General features: G+C 45.5%; 1 protein-coding gene across 1 annotated transcript in view; it reads left to right on the top strand.

Moving 5' to 3' along the window:
* COG5 (component of oligomeric golgi complex 5) overlaps positions 1 to 20,996 on the top strand; it is a 132,764-nt gene that overhangs the window by 28,122 nt on the left and 83,646 nt on the right.

Raw genomic sequence — 20,996 nt, 5'->3', positions numbered from 1 at the left:
ATGGATGAAAACTGCATCCTGGTTTCTTAAAATTGATCTGGAAATCTTTTGATTGAGATCTTTAAATAAAGCCCTTTATCAAATGGTATAATTTTAAAAAAATAACTTACAAGCCTTATTTTTCATTAATAATTTCATTTCCTACTGGGAAAGTACCTGCTTTGGCTATACATTTCACTGTATTAAAATGCACACAGCTGTAAATGGTAGGTGTGTGTGTATATAATCTTACAATCCATTATTAGTCATTTAAATCAGGATCATAAATACCTAATGCCTATTGTTTTATACTCTTGCCGTATATAGTCCTATTGTTTTATACTCTTGCTGTAAATAGTATAAATGTACTTTGATTGGGGGTGGGTGGTATTCCCTTTAAGGAAAGTTTTAATTGCAGGCAGAAATTGCTTGTATATTATCAAATTATGGAGTTGAATTAAGCAGTAGATCACAACATATTTTTGTTACCTGATTAGGCAGGGAGGCCTGTTTGTGATTGTGCATCTGTTGTCGACAAAGTGAAGTAGGTGATACACCTTTGTCTACTTGTTCTAAAGTCCGACATAAAAGCCAGGACCTTAATTCGATGAAATAGTAATTTCAACATTAGATTTTAGGCTGTGGCTACTCCCTTAAGCGTTTTATTATAACAGTATGAAATTTTTCTATCAGAGGCCTGAAAATAACTTTCTTTTAATATGCTCAGCATACTAAATGCTTCTTTATATTTTGATCCCACTGGAATAAGAGGAGCTTCAACAACAACAGCAACAACAACAACAACAAAATTCAGGTGGTCCTCGACTTATGACCACAAATTTGGGGCCCAAAATTGATGTTGCTGAGTGAGACCTTGGTTAAGTGAAGTTCGCCCCGTTTTGCGACCTTTCTTGCCACAGTTGTTAAGTGAATCACTGGAGTTGTTGAGCGAGTCACACGGTCGTTAAGTGAATCCGGCTTCCCTCGTTGACTTTGCTCGTCAGGAGGTCGTAAAAGGGGATCACGTCGCCCCGGGGGTCCCTGCAACCGTCATAAATACAGGTCTGTGGCCAAGCGCTTTAATTTTGATCACGTGACCACAGGCCATAAGTGTGAAAAAAAATTTCCAGCGCCGTTGTAGCTTCGAACGGTCACTAAGCGAACCATCATAAGTCTAGGACTACCTGCACAAATTTGCAAAATGTATACATGGACATCCTGTGTAGATTTGCAAAAGGCGGATTTGACTTATTTGCTCTGCCATTCTTGTTCAAACAACGAACCTTGGTACAGGTGGTCCTCGACTTACGACGGTTCGTTTAGCGACCGTTCAAAGTTACAGCGGCACTGAAAAAAGTGACTTTAGGACCATTTTTCAGAGCTATGACCATTGCGGCATCCCCATCGTTATGTGACCAAAGTTCAGGCGCATGGCAACTGACTCATATTTGTGACGGTTACAGTGTCCAGGGTTCACGTGATCCCCTTCTGCGACCTTCTGACAAGCGAAGCCAATGGGGAAGCCGGATTCCCTTAACGACTGCAGCAATTCACTTAACGACTACGGCAAGAAAGGTCGTAAAATGGGGGAAAACTCACTTAACCAATGTCTGGCTTAACAACAGGAATTTTGGGATCAATGGTGGTCATAAGTCGAGGACTATCAGTAGTCTGTTCAATTAATATAAACCAAAGGAATGATACATTGGAATTATTACAATAAAGGGAGGTATTTCTTAAAGACCGGGATTTATTACGTTATAACTTTGGGCATAAAAATAAACAGAGAATAACTATGACTTAGCGCCATTTAGTGGGTGCTTCGTCATGACAATAGTCACACTAAATGTGCCATAAATTGTGTTGTTTTGCACCGTATGACGAGAGAGGGAGGGAGGGAGGGAGGCAGGCAGGCAGGGAGAGAGAGAGAGAGGGTAGTTCTCGGTTTAATGACCAGAACTGACCCCCAAAATTTCTGTTGCTAAGTGAGGCGTTGGTTAAGTGAGTTTTGCCCCCTTTTTACGACCTTTCTCGCTTCCGTTGTTAAATGAATCACTGCAGGTGATAAAGTTAGTAACTCGGTTGTGAAGTCCACCTGGCTTTCCCGTCGACTCTGCTTGTCAGACGGTCGCAAAAGTGGGTCGCGTGACCCCCGGGTCTCAACAACGGTCGTAGGTATGAGCCAGCCTGTCAAACGTCTGAAATTTTGATCACGGGGCCACGCGGATGCCGCAAAGATTGTGTGCGCATGGAAAAAAACACTTATCCGCCGCTTTTCAGTGCCGTTGTCGCTTCCGAACGGTCGCTAAACGCACTGTTGTAAGTCGAGGACTACCTGTGGAGTAAAGATGGAGGAAATAATCTTGCGGGGGGGGGAGCTGGAAAGAGAAACCTCACAGAAATGGAAAAAACCTCTCTCGGAGTGGAGAGTAAACATTCAGTCATATCAGGCAGGACTTCAGTTAAACAAATGCAGAGACGGTGACAAGAGAGAAGGTCATTAAAATGAAATATATTTCCTGCTCTGTTCTTTGGCGGAGCGTTAAACGTAACGGGGGCAGGAAGCCCCTGGCCTTACCTGAATTGGATCCCCTCACGGCCCTGTCGGCTGACAATAACAGCTTGTCGTGAGTTTGCACATGGTGTCACTGACAGATTTTTCTGACAGGCGTTTTGGCAGGGCGGACCGCCGGAACGATCCGCCTGCCTGCCTGCCTGCTGGACGAATATGTTACTTTTCCTTTATTCCCAGTGCTTTCCCGCTGCCGTTTCCCGAGACATCGCCGCCGACCTCGGACGCCCCCCGAAACGTAAAATGACCCGTCCAAGTTTGACGCAACCGATGGTGGGGTAGACACATCGGTTTTCGTGGCAAACGGCCGGCCAAGGGTTCATAAATTTGTATCCTTCGGGAGGGTGGGTACCGTTTTGTTTGTTTCAAAGAAATCCCTGAAGTTGCGCCAAAAGTAAAGGAACCAGCTTCAAAAGCTTTACTCCGACATCCTCCCACGACACTTTTAAATTGGTTTGCGGAGTCTTTCTGCCCATTAGGCCGCAGCCGCCGGTTGTATAGAAGAAATCGACGCCGTCAATATTAATATGTTCGGCCGAAAAGCCAGGGACAGCGTCAGCTGGTTTATCCTACGCATAGTTTCTGTAAAGTTTTAGTCCTTGTAAGCAACGGACCCAAGGAACACATTCCCGAGATCGGAAATTAATTTGGGATTGCTTCTGGTTTGTCGGTTTTCCTTTCGCAGTCGACAATCTTGGCTGTTCCCTCGTTCACTGGTGGCATGATGTTGTATTGTAATTCCACTTACAGGAGGGGTTCACAATTGAGGGAGGAAATCATCGTGTTAACACTTCCATTTGGAGGGGGCTTACACTGTTGCACTATCCGTCATGCAAATTGCAGCTTAGATCTCCGTTCTTTTCCTCCTTTGAAGTCTGCCGTATAAGCGCATCTTGCAACACCGCCCCTCCCCGCTCTTCAGATTCCTAAGTAGACGTATTGTTCACGCCGTCGTTAAGCGAGCCCAAGTAAACCGCGAAAACCTTTGGGGGAAGGGTTAAAAAAAAGTGGGGGGGAAATAAGACATTCAATTCTGATTCGAAGAAAGCGATCCATGACAGATACGATCTCCCATCCCTCCCAAACCATGCGAACCGTGCGCAGTGCCTCTTTTGGGGTGTGGGTGGGAAGTTTGCAACGTTTAAGGAAGATCAAAGCATTTCCAAATATGGCTCGTTCTCCCCTCCCCCCCCAAACAGATCTTCGAGCTTGATCTTTTAAATTGGACGTGTTTAAAGATGGCATTGAAAGCAGAGCGTAAGGAGGGTGCCGTTTTTTTCTGAAGGGGTTTGTAATAAGGGGGGGAGGAGGGGAGGGGCGCTATGAAATGCAATGTAAAAGATTCAGTTGCTTCGCCAACATTTTAATTCACCTTTTTTGGGGGGGGGGGTTCTTGCCTTTTCAATCCCTACCTGTATATCCACTTCCTCGCGGGTTCTTTTTCCCCTCCAAACATGTCTTCGGTGGAAGCATTCGAGAACAGGGCACCCCACAAACCGAGCCTTGCTTCTCCCACCCAGCAATTAAAAATTTGCCGTAGGACCCAATATCTTCCCCCCCGCCCCACCCAAGGAGCAGCTGTCGATGACGGATGGGTTGGAATAAATGCCTGGCTGTCCAATAATTTGATGGAAGCCCACTTTTTTTTTTAACCACGCAAAGGAACACCTACCCGCTAGAACTCAAACCGCACGCTCTCCGAAGAGCATTTCTCCCCCCACTCAAATCCCCCCCCCATTGCATATTTTCCACCTCTCCAAATGAAACATGAAAAATTGACAGTCGTGCCAATCTTGCGGGCATCCATCAAACAGACGCCCGAGAAGTCAAAAGCAGAATTTTAAGCTGAACTTGAAAGACGTGTGTGTATGTGTGTGTGTGTGTGTGTGTGTACATACATATGTATGGTGCAGGTATATATTTATACATATATAGAGAGAGAGAGCCTGTGTATATGTGTGTGATGTATGTGTTTAGGTAAATATGCACTTTTATCTTGAGAGCACCAACAGGATTTCATTTTTAACGTGAGCCAGTGTGCTCACAGTAAAAGGAAAATAAAAGACAATCAAAGTTATCTTTAAAAACATTCCTGAAACTCTTCTCTTTACATGCTGTCGAGACCGCGGATTGTAATAAGCATTTTGCTCCTTACCTCCAGCGAGGGCTGAGCGAATTCCCGAAGACGGTTGAGCAGTGCCAGCTCGGCGGGATTCATGCTGGCGAGGTATTGTTTGGCTCCTTCACTTGTTTGCCGAGTCGAAGGGAAGGGAATCTGAAGCATCTCCCCACCACCCCACCCCACCACCCCACCCCCAAAAAATCCAGCCTCGGCTATTGTTTCAGTGTCTCCCTGCTTCCACACCGCTGGTAACGCCGCCGAGCCCACCGCCTGCTGCAGTCTTTCTCGCTTCCTCCAGCAGAATCAATAAGCATCTGCAAATACATCATGACAGCGGTTTAACATCTGGAAAGCTGAGAGGTTCAGCAACGTTTGGGGTGTGGGGGGGGGAGAAAGGCGGCTTTGCTTAAAGCTTTGGGTCTGGGGAGGGGTGGGGGGGGAAGGCTTCGTTCGAGCCGCTTTAGGCAGAACGACAAGCCACCTTCTCTCTTCCCTTCACTGCGGAGCGATGCGCTGTGTTCTCTATCTCACGATTGGCCAGGGATGTTCAGGCTTTAAAACCCCGTGCTGAATATGGGAGCGATTATTTATTTTTTTTGAAACCTCTCCTCCGAGGAAATTCCTCTTTCAAGGGCTTCCCAAAAAAATAGGACCCACCATGATTGGCGTAGGATGCCTCTGGAGTTTACTGAAAAGATGGGATTGAAAACGCTGTGGTTTGGGACGACATCCTGCACCAGCGGACGAGAAATCCCCCATTTCAATCGTGGGGGGAACAGGTGGAATATGCACCACGGGTAACGCATAATATATTTCCAAACAGCCATATGGCATCCAGCCTAGATTTTTGTCAGGTTCCCTGTTATACAGACATTTCGGATGAAAACCGAAACCATGGGATGACCAAGAGTTTGAACAGGCTAAGGCCACCTTTGGTGCTTCCTCTGAGCAAAGTGTTTCCAAAATTAAGAGTTGCCTAAATTAGTTTAGTTTAGTTTAGTTTATTATATTTATAAATATTTATATTTATATGCTGCCCTTTCCCCCCGAAGGGGACTCAGGGCGGCTCACAACTCAAACCAGGGAAGGGGGATACAGACAAAAAATTTAAAAAACAAAGCATAACAATGCATAATTTAAAACACACAACAGTCATACCATTCGAGACGGGGGCAACGGCTTTTTAGCCCCAGGCCTGTCGGAACAGCCAGGTTTTAAGGGCTATGCGGAAGGCCTGGAGGGTGGTGAGGGTTCGAATCTCCACGGGGAGTTCGTTCCAGAGGGTCGGAGCAGCCACCGAGAAGGCTCTCCTCCGAGTACTCGCCAGTCGACACTGGCCGGCGGATGGAATTCGGAGGAGGCCTAGTCTGTGGGATCTAATCGGTCTAGTGGAGGTAAATTAACACTTATGTACATCGAGTCCTTATTGATTAGCCCTCGGGCCGTATCGAAGCGCAACGTTCCAGAAACAAAACATTGCTAAAAATTTGATAAAAGCAATTCAAAATGAAATGTGATAAAAACACAATTTAAAATGGAATGGGGAATAAAACATGATTTAAAGTGGATCTGGAATAAAATACGATTTCAGATGGAATAAGACACAGTCCAAAATGAAATTGGAATAGAATGCAATAATTTGCGATACAGATAAAATAGGATAGAATTATATTTCGGCATCACTCCTACAATCTACCCCAATCTGTCCCACATAGGCAGATCTCATCCGAAACCATTTGCTGGAAGGACTTGTGATGTGTTAAATCTTATTTTCAGTTTCTGGCCGCGCATAAAGTTGTTTTGATATAGGGGGTCCCAATGGTTCATTCATTTGGTATATGGACCAAAGATACCTGTGATATTTACACTAAGGAAATCCCAGAGGTGCTTTTTTTTCCCTCAAGAGACAACTGGACTTTTGGTTTTTCTTTTTTTTTTTTTTTTTTACAAATATATAATTGCAGACTACAGGAACCATTTGCACCACTCAGGTGACCTTAAGGACACAGATAAACCTCCAAGTGGCCTCAACGGCCCTCTAAAAGGATGCAAATGACCAGCTGTCTGCAAGGAATATAAATCCTTCCCTTCCCCACCATCCAGTCAGAGCTGAAGAAGCTTCTTGGATGAGAAGCGAAATATCTTCAAAGAAAAATCAGAAAGTCCAGTTGCCTCTCAGAAAAAAAAGCATCTTTGAGAACCATCATGAGTGAGAATCTCCATAGATACACTAAGTAAAGTTTTTTTAAAAAAAAAAAATTAATTAACCCATCTTCTAGTGGGCCAGGGAGGTCCACAATATTTGGAATGCACTGGGAAATAACTTGAATTTCATCTGAATCTTTGGTAGGAGCCGTTGAATAATGTTCTTATGCCTGGATTTTCTCTCTCTCTTTTTTAAAAAAAAAACCCTTCCTCTGTCCATATCTTTATTCTTAATTCCTTTTTGTTTTTGTGGCCATTCAATTATTTTCCTTATTTATCAAGGCAATACACATGTCGTATTTTTCGGACTGTAAGACACACTTTTTTGTTTCCCAAAAGGGGGTGAAAATGTCTGTGTGTCTCATAGACTGAATATTGCTGAAGCCCCATCCACCCGCGAGCCATTTTGTGGCCTCCGTACACTCCTTTTTCAGGCTGTTTTTTTTGGGGGGGGGGGCATCTTGAGGCTTTTTTGGCCATTTTTTCCTCAAAAATGGGCTGAAAAAAACCTCAAAAACGGGCTGAAAAAGCCTCAAAAATGGACCAAAAAAAAGCCTCAAAAACGGGCTGGAAAAGATTCACAAATGGGCTGAAAAAAAAGCCTCAAAAGTGGGCTGAAAAAAACCTCAAAAATGGACCAAAATGCCCCTCAAAAACAACCCCCCCCCAAAAAAAAACGGACCAAAAACCCCCTCAAAAACATCCAAAAGCCTTTAAAATGGGTAGATAAAAGGCTCCAAAAAAGGGTCAAAAATGAAGCACGCAGAGGCCAAAAACCTTTTTTTATTTATTTTTCTCTTCTAAATTTAGGTGTGTCTTATAGTCAGGTGCATTTTATAATCTGAAAATTACGGTAGTCCTTGGTTTATAACAGTTTGTGTGCTGTTCAGAGTTGCAACGGGACTGACAAAAAGCGACTTGTGACCGTTTTCCACACTTAACGACCATTGGAGCATCCCGGTTGCTTGATCAAACTTCAGACGTGTGGCAACTGGCCTAATTTGATGATGGTCCCATTGTCCTGGGGTCCTTTGAGACTTTCTGACAAGCAAAGTCAAGGCAGGAAGGTCGTAAAATGGGACAAATGCCACTTAATAACAGTCTCACTTAGCAACAGAAACGTCGGGCGCCCTTGCGGTCGTAAACCGAGGACTACCTGCATTTTTTTCATTTAGCCAGGCAAAAATCCTATGCAGGGCAATGCTTCGAGCAAAGAAGAGATGAATAGAATAGAATAGAATAGAATAGAAATAGAAATAGAATAGCAGAGTTGGAAGGGACCTTGGAGATCTTCTAGTCCAACCCCGTCTAGGCAGGAAACCCTATACCATTCCAGACAAATGGCTATCCAACATCTTCTTAAAGACTTCCAGTGTTGGGACATTCACAACTTCTGGAGGCAATTTCTGTTCCACTGATTCATTGTTCTGTCAGGAAATTTCTCCTCAGTTCTAAGTTGCTTCTCTCCTTGATTAGTTTCCACCCATTGCTTCTTGTTCTATACTCAGGTGCCTTGGAGACTAGCTTGATTCCCTCTTCTTTGTGGCAGCCCCTGAGATATTGGAAGACTGCTATCATCTCTCCCCTGGTCCTTCTTTTCATCAAACTAGACATACCCAGTTCCTGCAACCGTTGTTCATATGATTTAGCCTCCAGTCCTCTAATCCTCTTTGTTGCTCTTCTCTGCACTCTTTCTAGAGTCTCCACATCTTTTTTACATTGTGATGACCAAAACTGGATGCCGTATTCCAAGTGTGGCCTTACCAAGGCATTATAAAGTGGCATTAACCCTTCACATGATCTTGATTCTCTCCCTCTGTTGATGCAGCCTAGAACTATGTTGGCTTTTTTGGCAGCTGCTGCCCACGGCTGGCTCCTATTTAAATGGTTGTCCACTAGGACTCCAAGATCCCTCTCACAGTTGCTACTATTGAGGGAGGTGCCACCTATACCTCTCTCATGGCACGTGAGCTGCCGCCCCAGTTCAGCTCCCATGTGCATGCACGTACCCCTCCCACCAGCCAGCTGGCCTTCTGTGTTGTGCCTTGCACGGAGAGCGGTGCGTGAGTTGGTGGGTTTGCACGCATGCACAGGAGGTGCATGCAGGGGGCTCGTGCACACATGCGCAGGGGGTTCTATACGCATTCACGGTAGTTAGACGTAGGGACATGTGGGGGGTGCATGCATGGGTGTTATGCACACAAGCACGGGCACATGCGAGGGGGAGCACGCGCGCATATCCGGGGGGGCACATATGCATGCGCGTGGGCTTGCATTAAATTTGGGGAGTTTGGGCAGTCGGTCCGGAAAAGCCATCACTGACCCTATACTGTACATTTTGTTTTTCTGGCCTAAATGTGTGAGCCTTACTTTTTACACCCTTGAATTTCATTTGGTTGGATAGCGCCCAGCGTGAAGCGCCCTTCGGGGGGTCTCTTCTTCAGGGCTGCTTCAAGGCAACTGCAGAACTGGGGTGGCTGTTTTGTGGCCCCAGCCGAAGATTTTTGGGGGGCTGTTCTGCTCACCCAGCCGGGGAAGCGTCTACGCTGAACGATTCCCACCAGAGTTGCTAATTATCCATAAAACAAGACGGTGGGATGTGCATTTAGGTCTCGGCTGAATCCGGATGCGCCGTTAGATCTCGGCGATGAATAATATTTTGGGCAATTGCCTGTTGAAGAATCCATTAATCTAAAATTATGCCTTGTTAATCGTCCGTCCCCCCGCCGCCCCCTCCGCTGCGTGGTTGCCCTGTAATGAGCCCATTAAGTGAAGCAGAAACACCCGATCGGATTTTTCACTGGGCGGTTTGGATGGAGGTGGATATGTTATTCCGATACAGATGTCAGGAAGTGTCCTCTCTGAATGAAAGCCAGAACTGCTAGAAAAACAGTTATTTTAATTTTGCAAGAGTTGCTTTGGTTACTTGTAGGAATCTGGGTCCAATTCAACCAGCTGCTCGCTAGCTATCACAGCCTTTTCGTGGCGCATCTCCTCGTTCCTTACGCAACTGTCTTTTTCTGAGAAAAGTCTACTCACCAGAGGTGGGTTCCTACCAGTCTGCACCTATTCGGTAGAACCGGTTCGTCAAATCTACAGAACCGGTTAGAAGAGGTTCCACCAGTGGACCCGGAAAGCAGGCCACACCTACAGAAGAGGTTCCAAAAATTTTTGAAACCCACCACTGCAGGGGTGGGTTTCTCGCCCCGTTCCAATCGGTTCGGTTGGAACGGGGCCGGCGGCGTCCTCTTGCATGCGCGCAGTGCACACATGCGTACTAGCGTCTGCGCGACGCTCCAGCTGCTCCTGGACGATCGCGCAGGCGCTGTATGCGTCCTGCACATGCGTGGAAGCGCAGAACTCGTCAAAACCGGGTAAGGACCGCGGGCAGGCGGGCGCGCCCTTCGCCATTCCCGGAAGTTACTTACTTCCGGGTTCGGCGACCAACCGGTTCGCAGGGACCGCCGCGAACCGGTTGAAACCCACCCCTGCACCACTGCCACACACACACACACACACAGAGAGAGAGAGAGAGAGAGAGAGAGAGAGAGAGAGACTGACAGAGAGAGAGAGAGAAAGGAAGGAAGAAAGAAAGAAAGAAAGAAAGAAAGAAAGAAAGAAAGAAAGAAAGAGAGTGAGAGATGAAAGAAAAAAAGAAAAAAGGGACAGAGAGACAAAAGGAAGGAAAAAGAGAGGGGGGGGGAGAAAGAAAGAAAACACATGACCGGCAAGCCACTCCCACAAAGGAGGCCACATCCACAGAGTGGGTTCCAAAAATTTTTGAAACCCACCACTGCTACTCATTCTATAGGCTGAGGTGGTATTCTACCGGTTCAGACCGGTTCGCGGTAGGGGAGATCCCGGGTGGCCCCAACCACCCGTCCCAGCTCTACCGCATCCCGTTAAGCCCCCTTTTTCGCCAAAAAGAGCATGCCATGGAGGTGCGTGTATGTGTGTGTACTTACATTTGCCAACCGGTAAGGAAAGTGACGGTGGCTCAGAGGCTAAGACACGGAGCTTGTCGATCAGAAAGTTTGACGGTTTGAATCCCTAGCGCCCGCGTAACGGAGTGAACTCCCGTTACTTGTCCCAGCTTCTGCCAACCTAGCAGTTCGAAAGCACGTAAAAAATGCAAGTAGAAAAATAGGGACCACCCTTGGTGGGAAGGTAACAGCGTTCCGTGCGCCTTCGGCATTGAGTCACGCCAGCCACATGACCACGGAGACGTCTTCGGACAGCGCTGGCTCTTTATATATAATAATAATACTTACTTCTTCATTACAAGAAGTATAAACAATGGTAGTAATTTATCTCCTACACCAAAAAACCCTTCCATATATCCGTCTCTTATGTATAAACAAATCTTTTAAGCCCCGTTTCAATTTTAATGTCAGAGAAAGTCCATTAAGAGAGTCCTTATCGATTTTGTTCTTGATCGTAAACCAAACATATATTCCTTCTTTTTTTAAAACTTTTGACAGTCTTCATCTTTAATCTCTTCAAATAATGTCCTAGACCGAGAACTTGGTCTCTTTACATTTTTTTTTTAAATCATCTCTATTTTATTTCCTTAAAGGAGCTATTTTGGAAAGTATTGTAGAACTCTGTTATGTTCTGTTATGTTGGCCTATATCAAGTGAATCGTTAAGTGTCAAAAAAACAGCACTTTAAGTGCTCATATAAATCAAGGTGCTATCCATACACGAAGAGAAAATATTTACATTTGGCCAGCTTGACAGCTTGGCTGGCTTTTGCAACAGTTTGTAAAATTAGATAGGACAACATGAGCCCATCGTGAAAACTATTTGCCCCCCCCCCCCCCGTTTCAGAGAGCCGAGGTGGCGCAGTGGTTAGGGTGCAGTACTGCAGGCCACTTCAGCTGACTGCTTATCTGCAGTTCAGCGGTTCTAATCTCACCGGCTCAAGGTTGACTCAGCCTTCCATCCTTCCGAGGTGGGTGAAATGAGGACCCAGACTGTGGGGGCGACATGCTGACTCTGTAAACCGCTTAGAGAGGGCTGAAAGCCCTGTGAAGAGGTATATAAGTCTAACTGCTATTGCTATTGTTATGCTGTTTTCCTTCCTTCCTTCCTTCCTTCCTTCCTTCCTTCTCCATCACTGGAGGCTTTTAAGAAGAGATGAGACGGTATATAAGTCTAACTGCTATTGCTAACTGCTATTGCTATTCATTTCTTTTTACATCATAAATCAGGAATGGTATGTCATTAACAAAATCGACCAAATAAAGGAAAATGTTGAATATGATTTCCCCCCCCCTCTTATCGTAGAGAACTTTGCTTGTTAGGCAAACTTTTTAGAAGCCCGTGTTTTGTGATGAATTTTGGGTCGGTAGATTTGTGAAGTAAGGTCTAGTAGACTTCTTATATGAGCTCCAAATTCCTGTTGCTAAGTGAGAAGCGGTAAGTGAAGGTTGCCCCATTTTACGGACTTTGTGTCTTCCAAAAGGGTGGCCGTGGTCTTTTTAAACGCAGATGGGCTGCGGAATCTACTCCCGGTGGGTTTGATCTCCTATGTTGTGCCATGCGTTTGTGAAGTGGCTGTTTTGTTCCCCAGTGTACAGATCTGCATTCCGCAAACAAACAGTAAGGACCTTACAATCCAGCTGACAAGTTAGTTACGTTCTCTTTAGTCAATGCGTTGTCTTCTGCGAGAAGGGCGTGTCACAAGCAGTCTTTTTTATAGTCTGGAGAGGAGCCTAATGACCATCAGCTGAGCACAATTACGTCCTGTACTTGCGTAATTGTTCCTGATGCCGAATAGCTCTTCGATGGCGTGCATCCAGGAACAACTCACTGTGGCTTCTGGACACTCTACCCTTTGTCTCCTCCCCACTAGTCTAAGGCTCAGGCGCTACCTGGTGGCCAACCAGTCTTTCTGCGCCCTGCTCGGAGTTGGAACCCTGTCCAGGGTCCTCCACATCCGACTCATAGGGCCCCCTGGTGGCAGCTCCAACGGCTCCTGCTGGGTCACAACACCTAGGTATTATTTTCTTTCTTAATTACCTTTATTCTTAGAAAGTGGCTAATGAAAAGCGACAGCCCTTCTCTGGTTTTTGCAGAACTAGAAGTTCAGAGGAACATTTCCCGATGCATCACACAAAATAGCCTTTGTCGATAGCTTTGGCCCAGCAGAATTGCCAGATCTAAAAATGGACATGGAAGAGGAATTGGCAAATAGTGCCGTTCTGACAGCCATATAATTAGATTCACTTAATGATTGTAGATTTCTACACAGATGGACAATTTTTACTGGTGGGTTTTGTCCTTGAAGTTTGCAACCTTTGAAAGAAGAGTGTATTATTTTATTTCAAAGCTGTTGGGGAGAAATACAGGTAGACCTCAGGTTACGAGCCCCACATTTCCCGTTGTTAAGTGATTCACTGCAGTTGTTAAGTTAGCAGCACGGTGGTTAACGAAATCTGGCTTCCCTCTTAACGTTTCAACATTAAAAATATTTCTTCCTGGCCCTTCCCTTCTATGCAAGTAGTCCTCGAGTTACGATCACAATTGAGTCCCAAATTTATGTTGCTATGCGAAACATTGAGTCCCCCCCTCCCATTTTACAGCCTTTCTTGCCACAGTTCTTGAGCGAATCATTGCAGTTGTTAAGTTAGTCACACCGTTGTTAAGCGAATCGGGCTTCCCCGTTGACCCTGCTTGTCGGAAGGTTGCAAAAGGGGGTCTCGTGACCCCCCGAGACACCGCAACCGTCATAAACGTGAGTCAGTTGCAAAGTGTCTGAATTTTAATTAGACCGCCATGGGGACGCTGCAACGATCAGAAGTGTGAAAATAGTGATAAATCACTTTTGCTGTTGTAACTTTGAACAGTCACTAAGTGAAGTCGAGGATCACCGTTAAAGAATAAGACGACTGTCGCAAGTGCATTTCGTCTTCTGTTTCTTTTCTTTCTCCTGCTTGATTTTAGACTGGGCTTTTATAGCAGGATTCCTTAAAATGAAAACGGGGCTTCTTTCGGGAGAAGAAATGGCGAGCCGAAGGCGGATTCCGCTAAGGGCGGAGCCAACTATCATGGCTATCAAAATAATAATAATAATAATAATAATAATAATAATAAATTGATTATAAATTGCGGCATAATTCAGTAGCACAATGATCCATTGGAAATTTGTGCAAAAATTATAATATTAAAACAGCAACAAACTGGTGGGAACATCAGCCTGAAAAAGTCACCGAAAATCAGATGGTCAAGATCTTGTGGGATTTCCGTATACAAATGGACAAAATACTGGCGCATAATACACCAGACCATCACACTGGTTGAGAAAAATAAGGTCACAATCATAGACATCGCAATACCAGGTGATAGCAGGGTCGCCAAGAAGGAACATGAAAAAAATCGCAAGATACCAGGACTTAAAAATCGAAATTCAACGACTATGGCACAAACCAGCAGTGGTAATTCCAGTGGTAATTGGCACACTGGGTGCTATTCCAAAAGCACTGGATTACATTTAAAACAGTTAAAATTGACAAAATCACCATCAGTCAAATGCAAAAAGCCGCACTGCTTGGATCTGCACGCATATAACGAAAATACGTTACGATGTCCTAGGCCCCTGGTGGGGCCCGACTAGTAACCAATGCCAAATCCCGGCGAAACAACTGGCCGCTGTGATACAATTGTATAATAATAACAACAAACAACAACAACAACAACAACATGAGAAATTGAACAATGCTAATTTGGAAAGAGAGCCAGGAGTAACAGGCACAAATGCACCAGCGAAAACAGAACCGAGCACTTGCAGGAAAATAACAGCTGTGCCACTGCTCCGGATAGGATTTCTCTTGGCAGTGTGTTAGAAACCAATGTCTTAGCACGTTGTTCCTTAATGTAATTTGCCTTTTTTTTTTCAAGATGCGTTCAGAATTTCATAAAGGCTCTTTTTTTTCCCCTTTCATTTTTTCCAGTCTTTTTCTTTTAGGACGTTGCATTTAAAGTGGCGATGTTGTAAATGCTTAAAAACGCACCATAAAAATGATTTTTTTAAAAGGCCGTATTCTTACCCACACTGTGAAATGCAACTATTTGTGCATTAATCATGTTCCAGGATATGATTTGAGCTGATGGCTCATTTGGCTTAATGTTAAAGTCGCTATGAGAATGAGCAGTCCGTCTGCTTCCTACGTTTGAGGAAAGTTTGTGAGGTTTTCATAATGCAACGTGCGACACCCCCCTAGTGCGTATGCACGCATGAGAGGCACTGTCCCCCCCCATCTTTTGCATGTTTTTTTTTCGCCCTCCACAGACTCCAGAGGCTTTATAGGAGCCTGGGAAGGGCAAAAACAGCCTCCTCTCCCCCGGAGGCCCTCTGGAGGCTTCAAGAGGCTTCCCCGAAGCCTCCGGAGGGCTTAAACCTACCCTACGAACAAACTGGAAGGTAGGTAGGTAGGTAGGTAGGTAGGTAGGTAGGTAGGTAGGTAGGTAGGTTGATAGATAGATAGATAGATAGATAGATAGATAGATAGATAGATAGATAGATAGGGATATCCATCATCACCTATCTGTCTGTCTATATCACCTATCTATATCATTTATCTCTGTTTGTCTTTCTATACATCCTTCCATCCATCTATCCATCCATTCATTTGTCAGTCCATCTGTCTGCTCGTCCATCCAGCTATCTGTCATCATCTGTCTGTCTGTTAGTCTGTCTGTCTACCATGTTTTCCCGAAAATAAGACAGGGCCTTATTTGACCTTTTGACCTCCGAAATAAGCGCTTGGCCTTATTTTTGGGGAGGTCTTATTATTTTGAAGTGCAGAGGCGGTGAGCATGGTTACCCCATGGCTGCTGCTGCTGTGTTGCAAATATTTTCGGGGAGGGCTTATTTTGGGGGAAACGGGATAGGTAGGGTAGGTAGGTAGAATGATAGATGGTAGATAGATAGATAGATAGATAGATAGATAGATAGATAGATTAGATAGATATAGATAGAGGGTAGATAGGTAGGTAGGTATAGGTAGGTAGGTAGGTAGATAGAGATGATAGACAGAGATAGATAGATAGATAGATAGATGATAGATAGATAGATAGATAGATAGATAGATAGATAGATAGATGGAGGGTAGATAGGTAGGTAGGTAGGTAGGTAGGTAGGTAGGTAGATTGATTGATAGACAGACAGACAGACAGACAGACAGATAAATAGAATAATGGATGGAGTGGATAGATAATAGATAGATAGATAGATAGATAGATAGATAGATAGATAGATAGATAGATAGATACATACATACATACATACATAGATACATAGGGAGAGAGAGAGGGAGGGAGGGAGGGAGGGGTAGATAGGTAGGTAGGTAGTAGGTAGATAGTATGTATGTAATAGATAGATAGATAGATAGATAGATAGATAGATAGATAGATAGATAGATAGATAGATAGATAGATAGACAGACATTCAGACAGACCGAGATCGATAAGGTAGTAGGTAGTAGATAGATAGATAGATAGATAGAAGATAGATAGATAGATAGATAGATAGATATAGAGGAATGACAGACAGACAGAGATCGATATAGGTAGGTAGGTAGGTAGGTAGGTAGATGATAGATAGATAGATATATAGATAGATAGATAGGTGAGATACATAACTACATACATACATACATACATACATACATGGCATACATACATCATAGATATATACATAGATAGGAGAGGGAGGGAGGGAAGGTAGATAGGTAGGTAGTATGGTAGGTAGATAGTAGGTAGGTAGGTAGATATAGATAGTAGGTAGGTAGGTAGGTAGGTAGATGATAGATAGATGATAGATAGATAGATAGATAGATAGATAGATAGATAGATAGATAGATAGATTCAACGTGTATGTTGAGCTTTGGAAAAACCAGATATTGGTCAATTAAGCGAATGATAAGTAAGCTTCTGTGATGAAAGAAACTACCAGGAAAAGAAGATCAAAAAGATAGGTTTGCTAAAGAAAGCACATTATAACTGCAAACAATTCTATGTAGGAGGAAAAAATAGATGACAGAAGAAACTGATGAGGCTAACCACAAAAAAAAGAAGGCTTAGTGAAGATCTAAAAGAAAGAAAGAAAGGCGATGCATAGGGATTGTGAAAAAGGACCAGTTCATGATAAAATAATACACACCCGGGTCCTCTATTGTGAAGCTTGTGTCTCACCAGCTTCAAAGCCCAGAACGAGCCGAAGGCAGCTAAAAGGAGCTCTCTTTGTTATTCTTGCCATGCTTTGCCGAGTTCAAAACAAAATGAAATAAAAAATAAAATTAAAAAAGAAGAAAGAAGAAGAAGACCCAGCTGCTCAGCGAAGGAACAAAGGCGCCAACAGGTAACTCTGAAAAGGCGACGCTGCCCTTTTTTCCTCCGACGACAAAAACAAAAGAGAATTGCCTTTCATCAGGAGATTGGGAAGAGGAAAAGGCCCGAACCACAATAAGAAAAGCTCTCTGAATTATTTCCATCTGTTGACCAAATGAATTAGGGCTGTCAAAGTAAGGTGGGCTTTCTAATCCATAACAGGAAGTCCTCCACTTACAACAGTAAGAGACAGATTCCTTGACAGATCCTCTCCCTCTCCTCACCTCACTTCACCTCACCTCTCCTCACCTCTTCTCACCTCTCCTCTCCCATCTCCCTCTCCTCTTCCCTCTCCTCACCACTCCCCTCTCCTCACCACTCCCCTCTCCTCTCCCCTCTCCCTTCCCCTCTCCTCTCCTCACCTCACTTCACCTCTCCTCACCTCTCCTTTCCTCTCCCCTCACCTCTCCTTTCCTCTCCCCTCACCTCTCCTCACACTTCACCTCCCCTTTCCTCCCCTCTTCTCACCTCTCCTCTCCTCTCCTCTCCCCTCTCCTCACCATAGGTCCACTCCCCTCTCCTCTCACCTCCCCTCCTCTCACCTCCCCTCCCCTCTCCCCACCTAACCTCACCTCTCCTCTTCTTCACCTCTCCTCTCCCCTCTCCTCTTCCCTCTCCTCTTCCCTCCCCTCTCCTCACCCATCCCCTCTCCCTTCCCCTCTCCTTTCCTCACCTCTCCTCTCCTCACCTCTCCTCTCCCCTCTCCTCACCTCTCCTCTCCCCTCTCCCTTCCCCTCTCCCTCTCCTCTCCCCTCTCTTCACCCCGCTCCTCCCCTCTTCTCACCACTCCTCACCACGCCCCTCTCCTCTCCTCTCCCCTCCCTCTCCCTTCCCTCTCCTCTCCTCACCTCTCCCTTCCCTCCCCTCTCCTCACATCACTTCACCTCCCCTCTCCTCCCCTCTTCCCACCTCTCCTCTCCCCTCCTCTTCCCTCTCCTCCCCTTCCTCTCCTCACCCCTCTTTCCCTCCCCTCTCCCCCCTCTCCTTTCCTCACCTCTCCTCACCTCACTTCACCTCCCCCCTCATCATCTCTCCTCACCTCTCCTCTCCCCTCTCCCTTCCCTCCCCTCTCCTCTCCTCTCGTCCTTTCCTCACCCCTCTCCTCTCTCTTCTCCTCACCTCTCCTTCTCTGCTCTTCTATTTCTCCTCTCCTCTCCCCTCCCCTCCTCTTCTTTCTTTTCTCTTCTCTTCCATTCCCCCCTGCTCCCTCCCCTCCTCTTTCTTCTTCTCTCCCCTCCTGCTTCACTTCTATTTCTCCTCTCCTGTTCTCTTATATTTCTCTTCTCTTACCGTCCTCCCCTCCATTATCATCGTTCATATCATCATATCATATCATATATTTTCCATCCCATCCAATTCCATTCCATTCACTATTCTATTCATATTTCATCCCATCCCATCCCATTTATTCTGCCCTCCCCTGCCCATTAGTACAAGTAGGTTTTGCATTTTCTGCTTCTAGCTTTATGGATAGGCAACCGCAGCCTCTTATATTTGTAGGTATATATTCCCTGGCTCGACTTCAGCATTTCTGTGAATGGCAATAGAACAATTGCTTCCTTAGCGAAGTTTCTCCAACATTTCTGCCACCTGCAGTCTGGGATTAAAAGCTTGGCTCAGGTGCTTTGTTTACCGTTCTTTTGAGATGCTCTTGAGACGTCGGAGTGGGAAGACAGAAGGGGTAGGAGGTAGTAGAGATTATCCGGTGTTTTAGGTGGGGCGTGGAACGACAGTGTAGGAAGTTATCACCCAGCCCTTTCCCAGAAAAAAAAATGAAATATCCTAGGAAATATTGAAAAGGCAGGATATTTCTCTGGATGTGAAAAGGGAAGAAACATGTTTTAGAAAGACAGAATAGCTGCCTGCAGCTTCCTGCCCACCCCCACTTTGTCAATGGGCCATTAAAGCCTGAGCTAGTCCACTTTACATAACAAAGCGTTCCCCCCTTCAGCTCCAGAGTGACGGGATTAAGGCATGATAATATTGGCCCTTTACCCAACTCGCCACATGCATCTGAGAACTCAACCCAAACCTGGATTCAAACGCAGCCTAGAGACGCACCCTGCACGGGCCCATGGGAGTCTGACAACCAATCAGAATACAAGCTGAAGATCAAAGGCCAGAGGGGCATAAAACCAGGGGACTTTCAGCATCTCAGCCCTTCCTTCTCTTTTCTCCACCAACATTGAAGCATGTGATCCCCCTTTTCTGTTCAGGACCTCAAAACCACGTGGTCCTGTCCACCATTAAAACCACCTTTTCAAGCAGCCTCCATGTCTCCAGTGTCTTTTTCCCCATTTGGAGCCGAACCCAGAAGGACATTTCTTCCAACAACAGCATTTGAGAAAAGGTTCTTCCATTATTATTATTATTTTTGCATCCTTTTTCCTTGGTTTCCCCCCCCCTTTTAATCGTTTGTATATTTCCCCCAAATGCTAACTCTCATCTGGCATAAAATTGCCGCTTGATGGATTGTAGCTACAAGCAGAAGTCAGACGGGGAGACAGGAGCTGACAGCGAAGATTCACGTGGACTTAAGTGAAACTACTTTAAATTAAATCCGTCTGTGGTTCAGTGCCTCCGATGAGGGGTTTGCAAGGCTGACATCTTGTGCGTGCAAAATATATCGGCCAAATCTGGCATCGCGGCTGCTCCGGCACGCTTGAATGACTTTCGCGCTCACCTTGACCCGAAATCATACTTATTCCTTAAAATATACCTACGCGCCGCCCGTCTTCCGATGGAATTTAAAAATAAAGAAATGTAAAAAAAAAAACGGATTCAAAGATGCAGCACGCAACTGAATTGGGCCATGACTTTTACAATGAATGCACGGGTCTGTGTCACAATGATTGATGTTCACTTCTGCCTATTTTGCTTTCTTTGGTTGTTTATCTCGAAGAACGATTTAAAGAGTGGATGAGGAATCTTTTCTTATAAGAAACGCAGCCCCTGGGCGAGGCCAGCGTCTTTAGAGATTGACTAGCTAATTTAGGAAAACGGTGAAAAATTGGTTGAGCTATTTATAACAGGGGTGTCAAACTGGATTTCTTGCATTGTAGCCTCCTCTGTGGGCCGGGAGAGGAGGGGGAGGGAACGGGGAGGGGCATGCAACAGGCGCCTCCTGCAGCACCCTGCTGGCTAAACGGGGCACACGGAGGCCCCATGAGGTCCATTTTTGCCCTTCCTAGTCTCCAGTAGAACTCTGGCGGTCAAAAATGGACCGCGTAAAGGCCCCCGAGGATCCCGCGCAGCCCGTTTTCAGCTCTGAATGGCCTCCTGCGGCACTCGGCGGGCCAAAAATGGGCTATGCAGAGGCCCCACAAGGCCCTCACATGGCCCGTTTTCGGCTTCCCCTGGGTCCAGCACAGGGGTGGGTTGCCAATTTTTTAAGTATGAGTTTGGGCACATTTCCTGCGTGCGCATGACAATTCTGTGCATGCGCAGAAGCATCCAGCCGGGTGGGTGGGAGCCTCCCGCTGCTGCTCCTATTGGTTTTGCCCAAGCTGGGCCGAACTGAGAGCAACTCACCTTTGCTCCAGCAGCGCTCTTCTGGCCCAAAAACAGGCCGCAAGGACGCCCCGCGACGGCCATTTGGCCAGCAGAGGCGCTGTGGGCTGGTTCTTTATATTTCCAGGCCAGATTTAAGCATCCTGTGGGCCGGATTCGGCCCGAGGGCCATGAGTTTAACACCCCTGATCTATAAAGAGTAGTGGGGAACTTTTAT

This window comes from Thamnophis elegans, chromosome 7 (genome assembly GCF_009769535.1).
Source record: "Thamnophis elegans isolate rThaEle1 chromosome 7, rThaEle1.pri, whole genome shotgun sequence".
In the NCBI taxonomy this organism is placed as follows: domain Eukaryota; kingdom Metazoa; phylum Chordata; class Lepidosauria; order Squamata; family Colubridae; genus Thamnophis; species Thamnophis elegans.
Note: the sequence above shows the minus strand (reverse complement) of the source record. Positions and strands in the feature narration are given on the sequence as shown.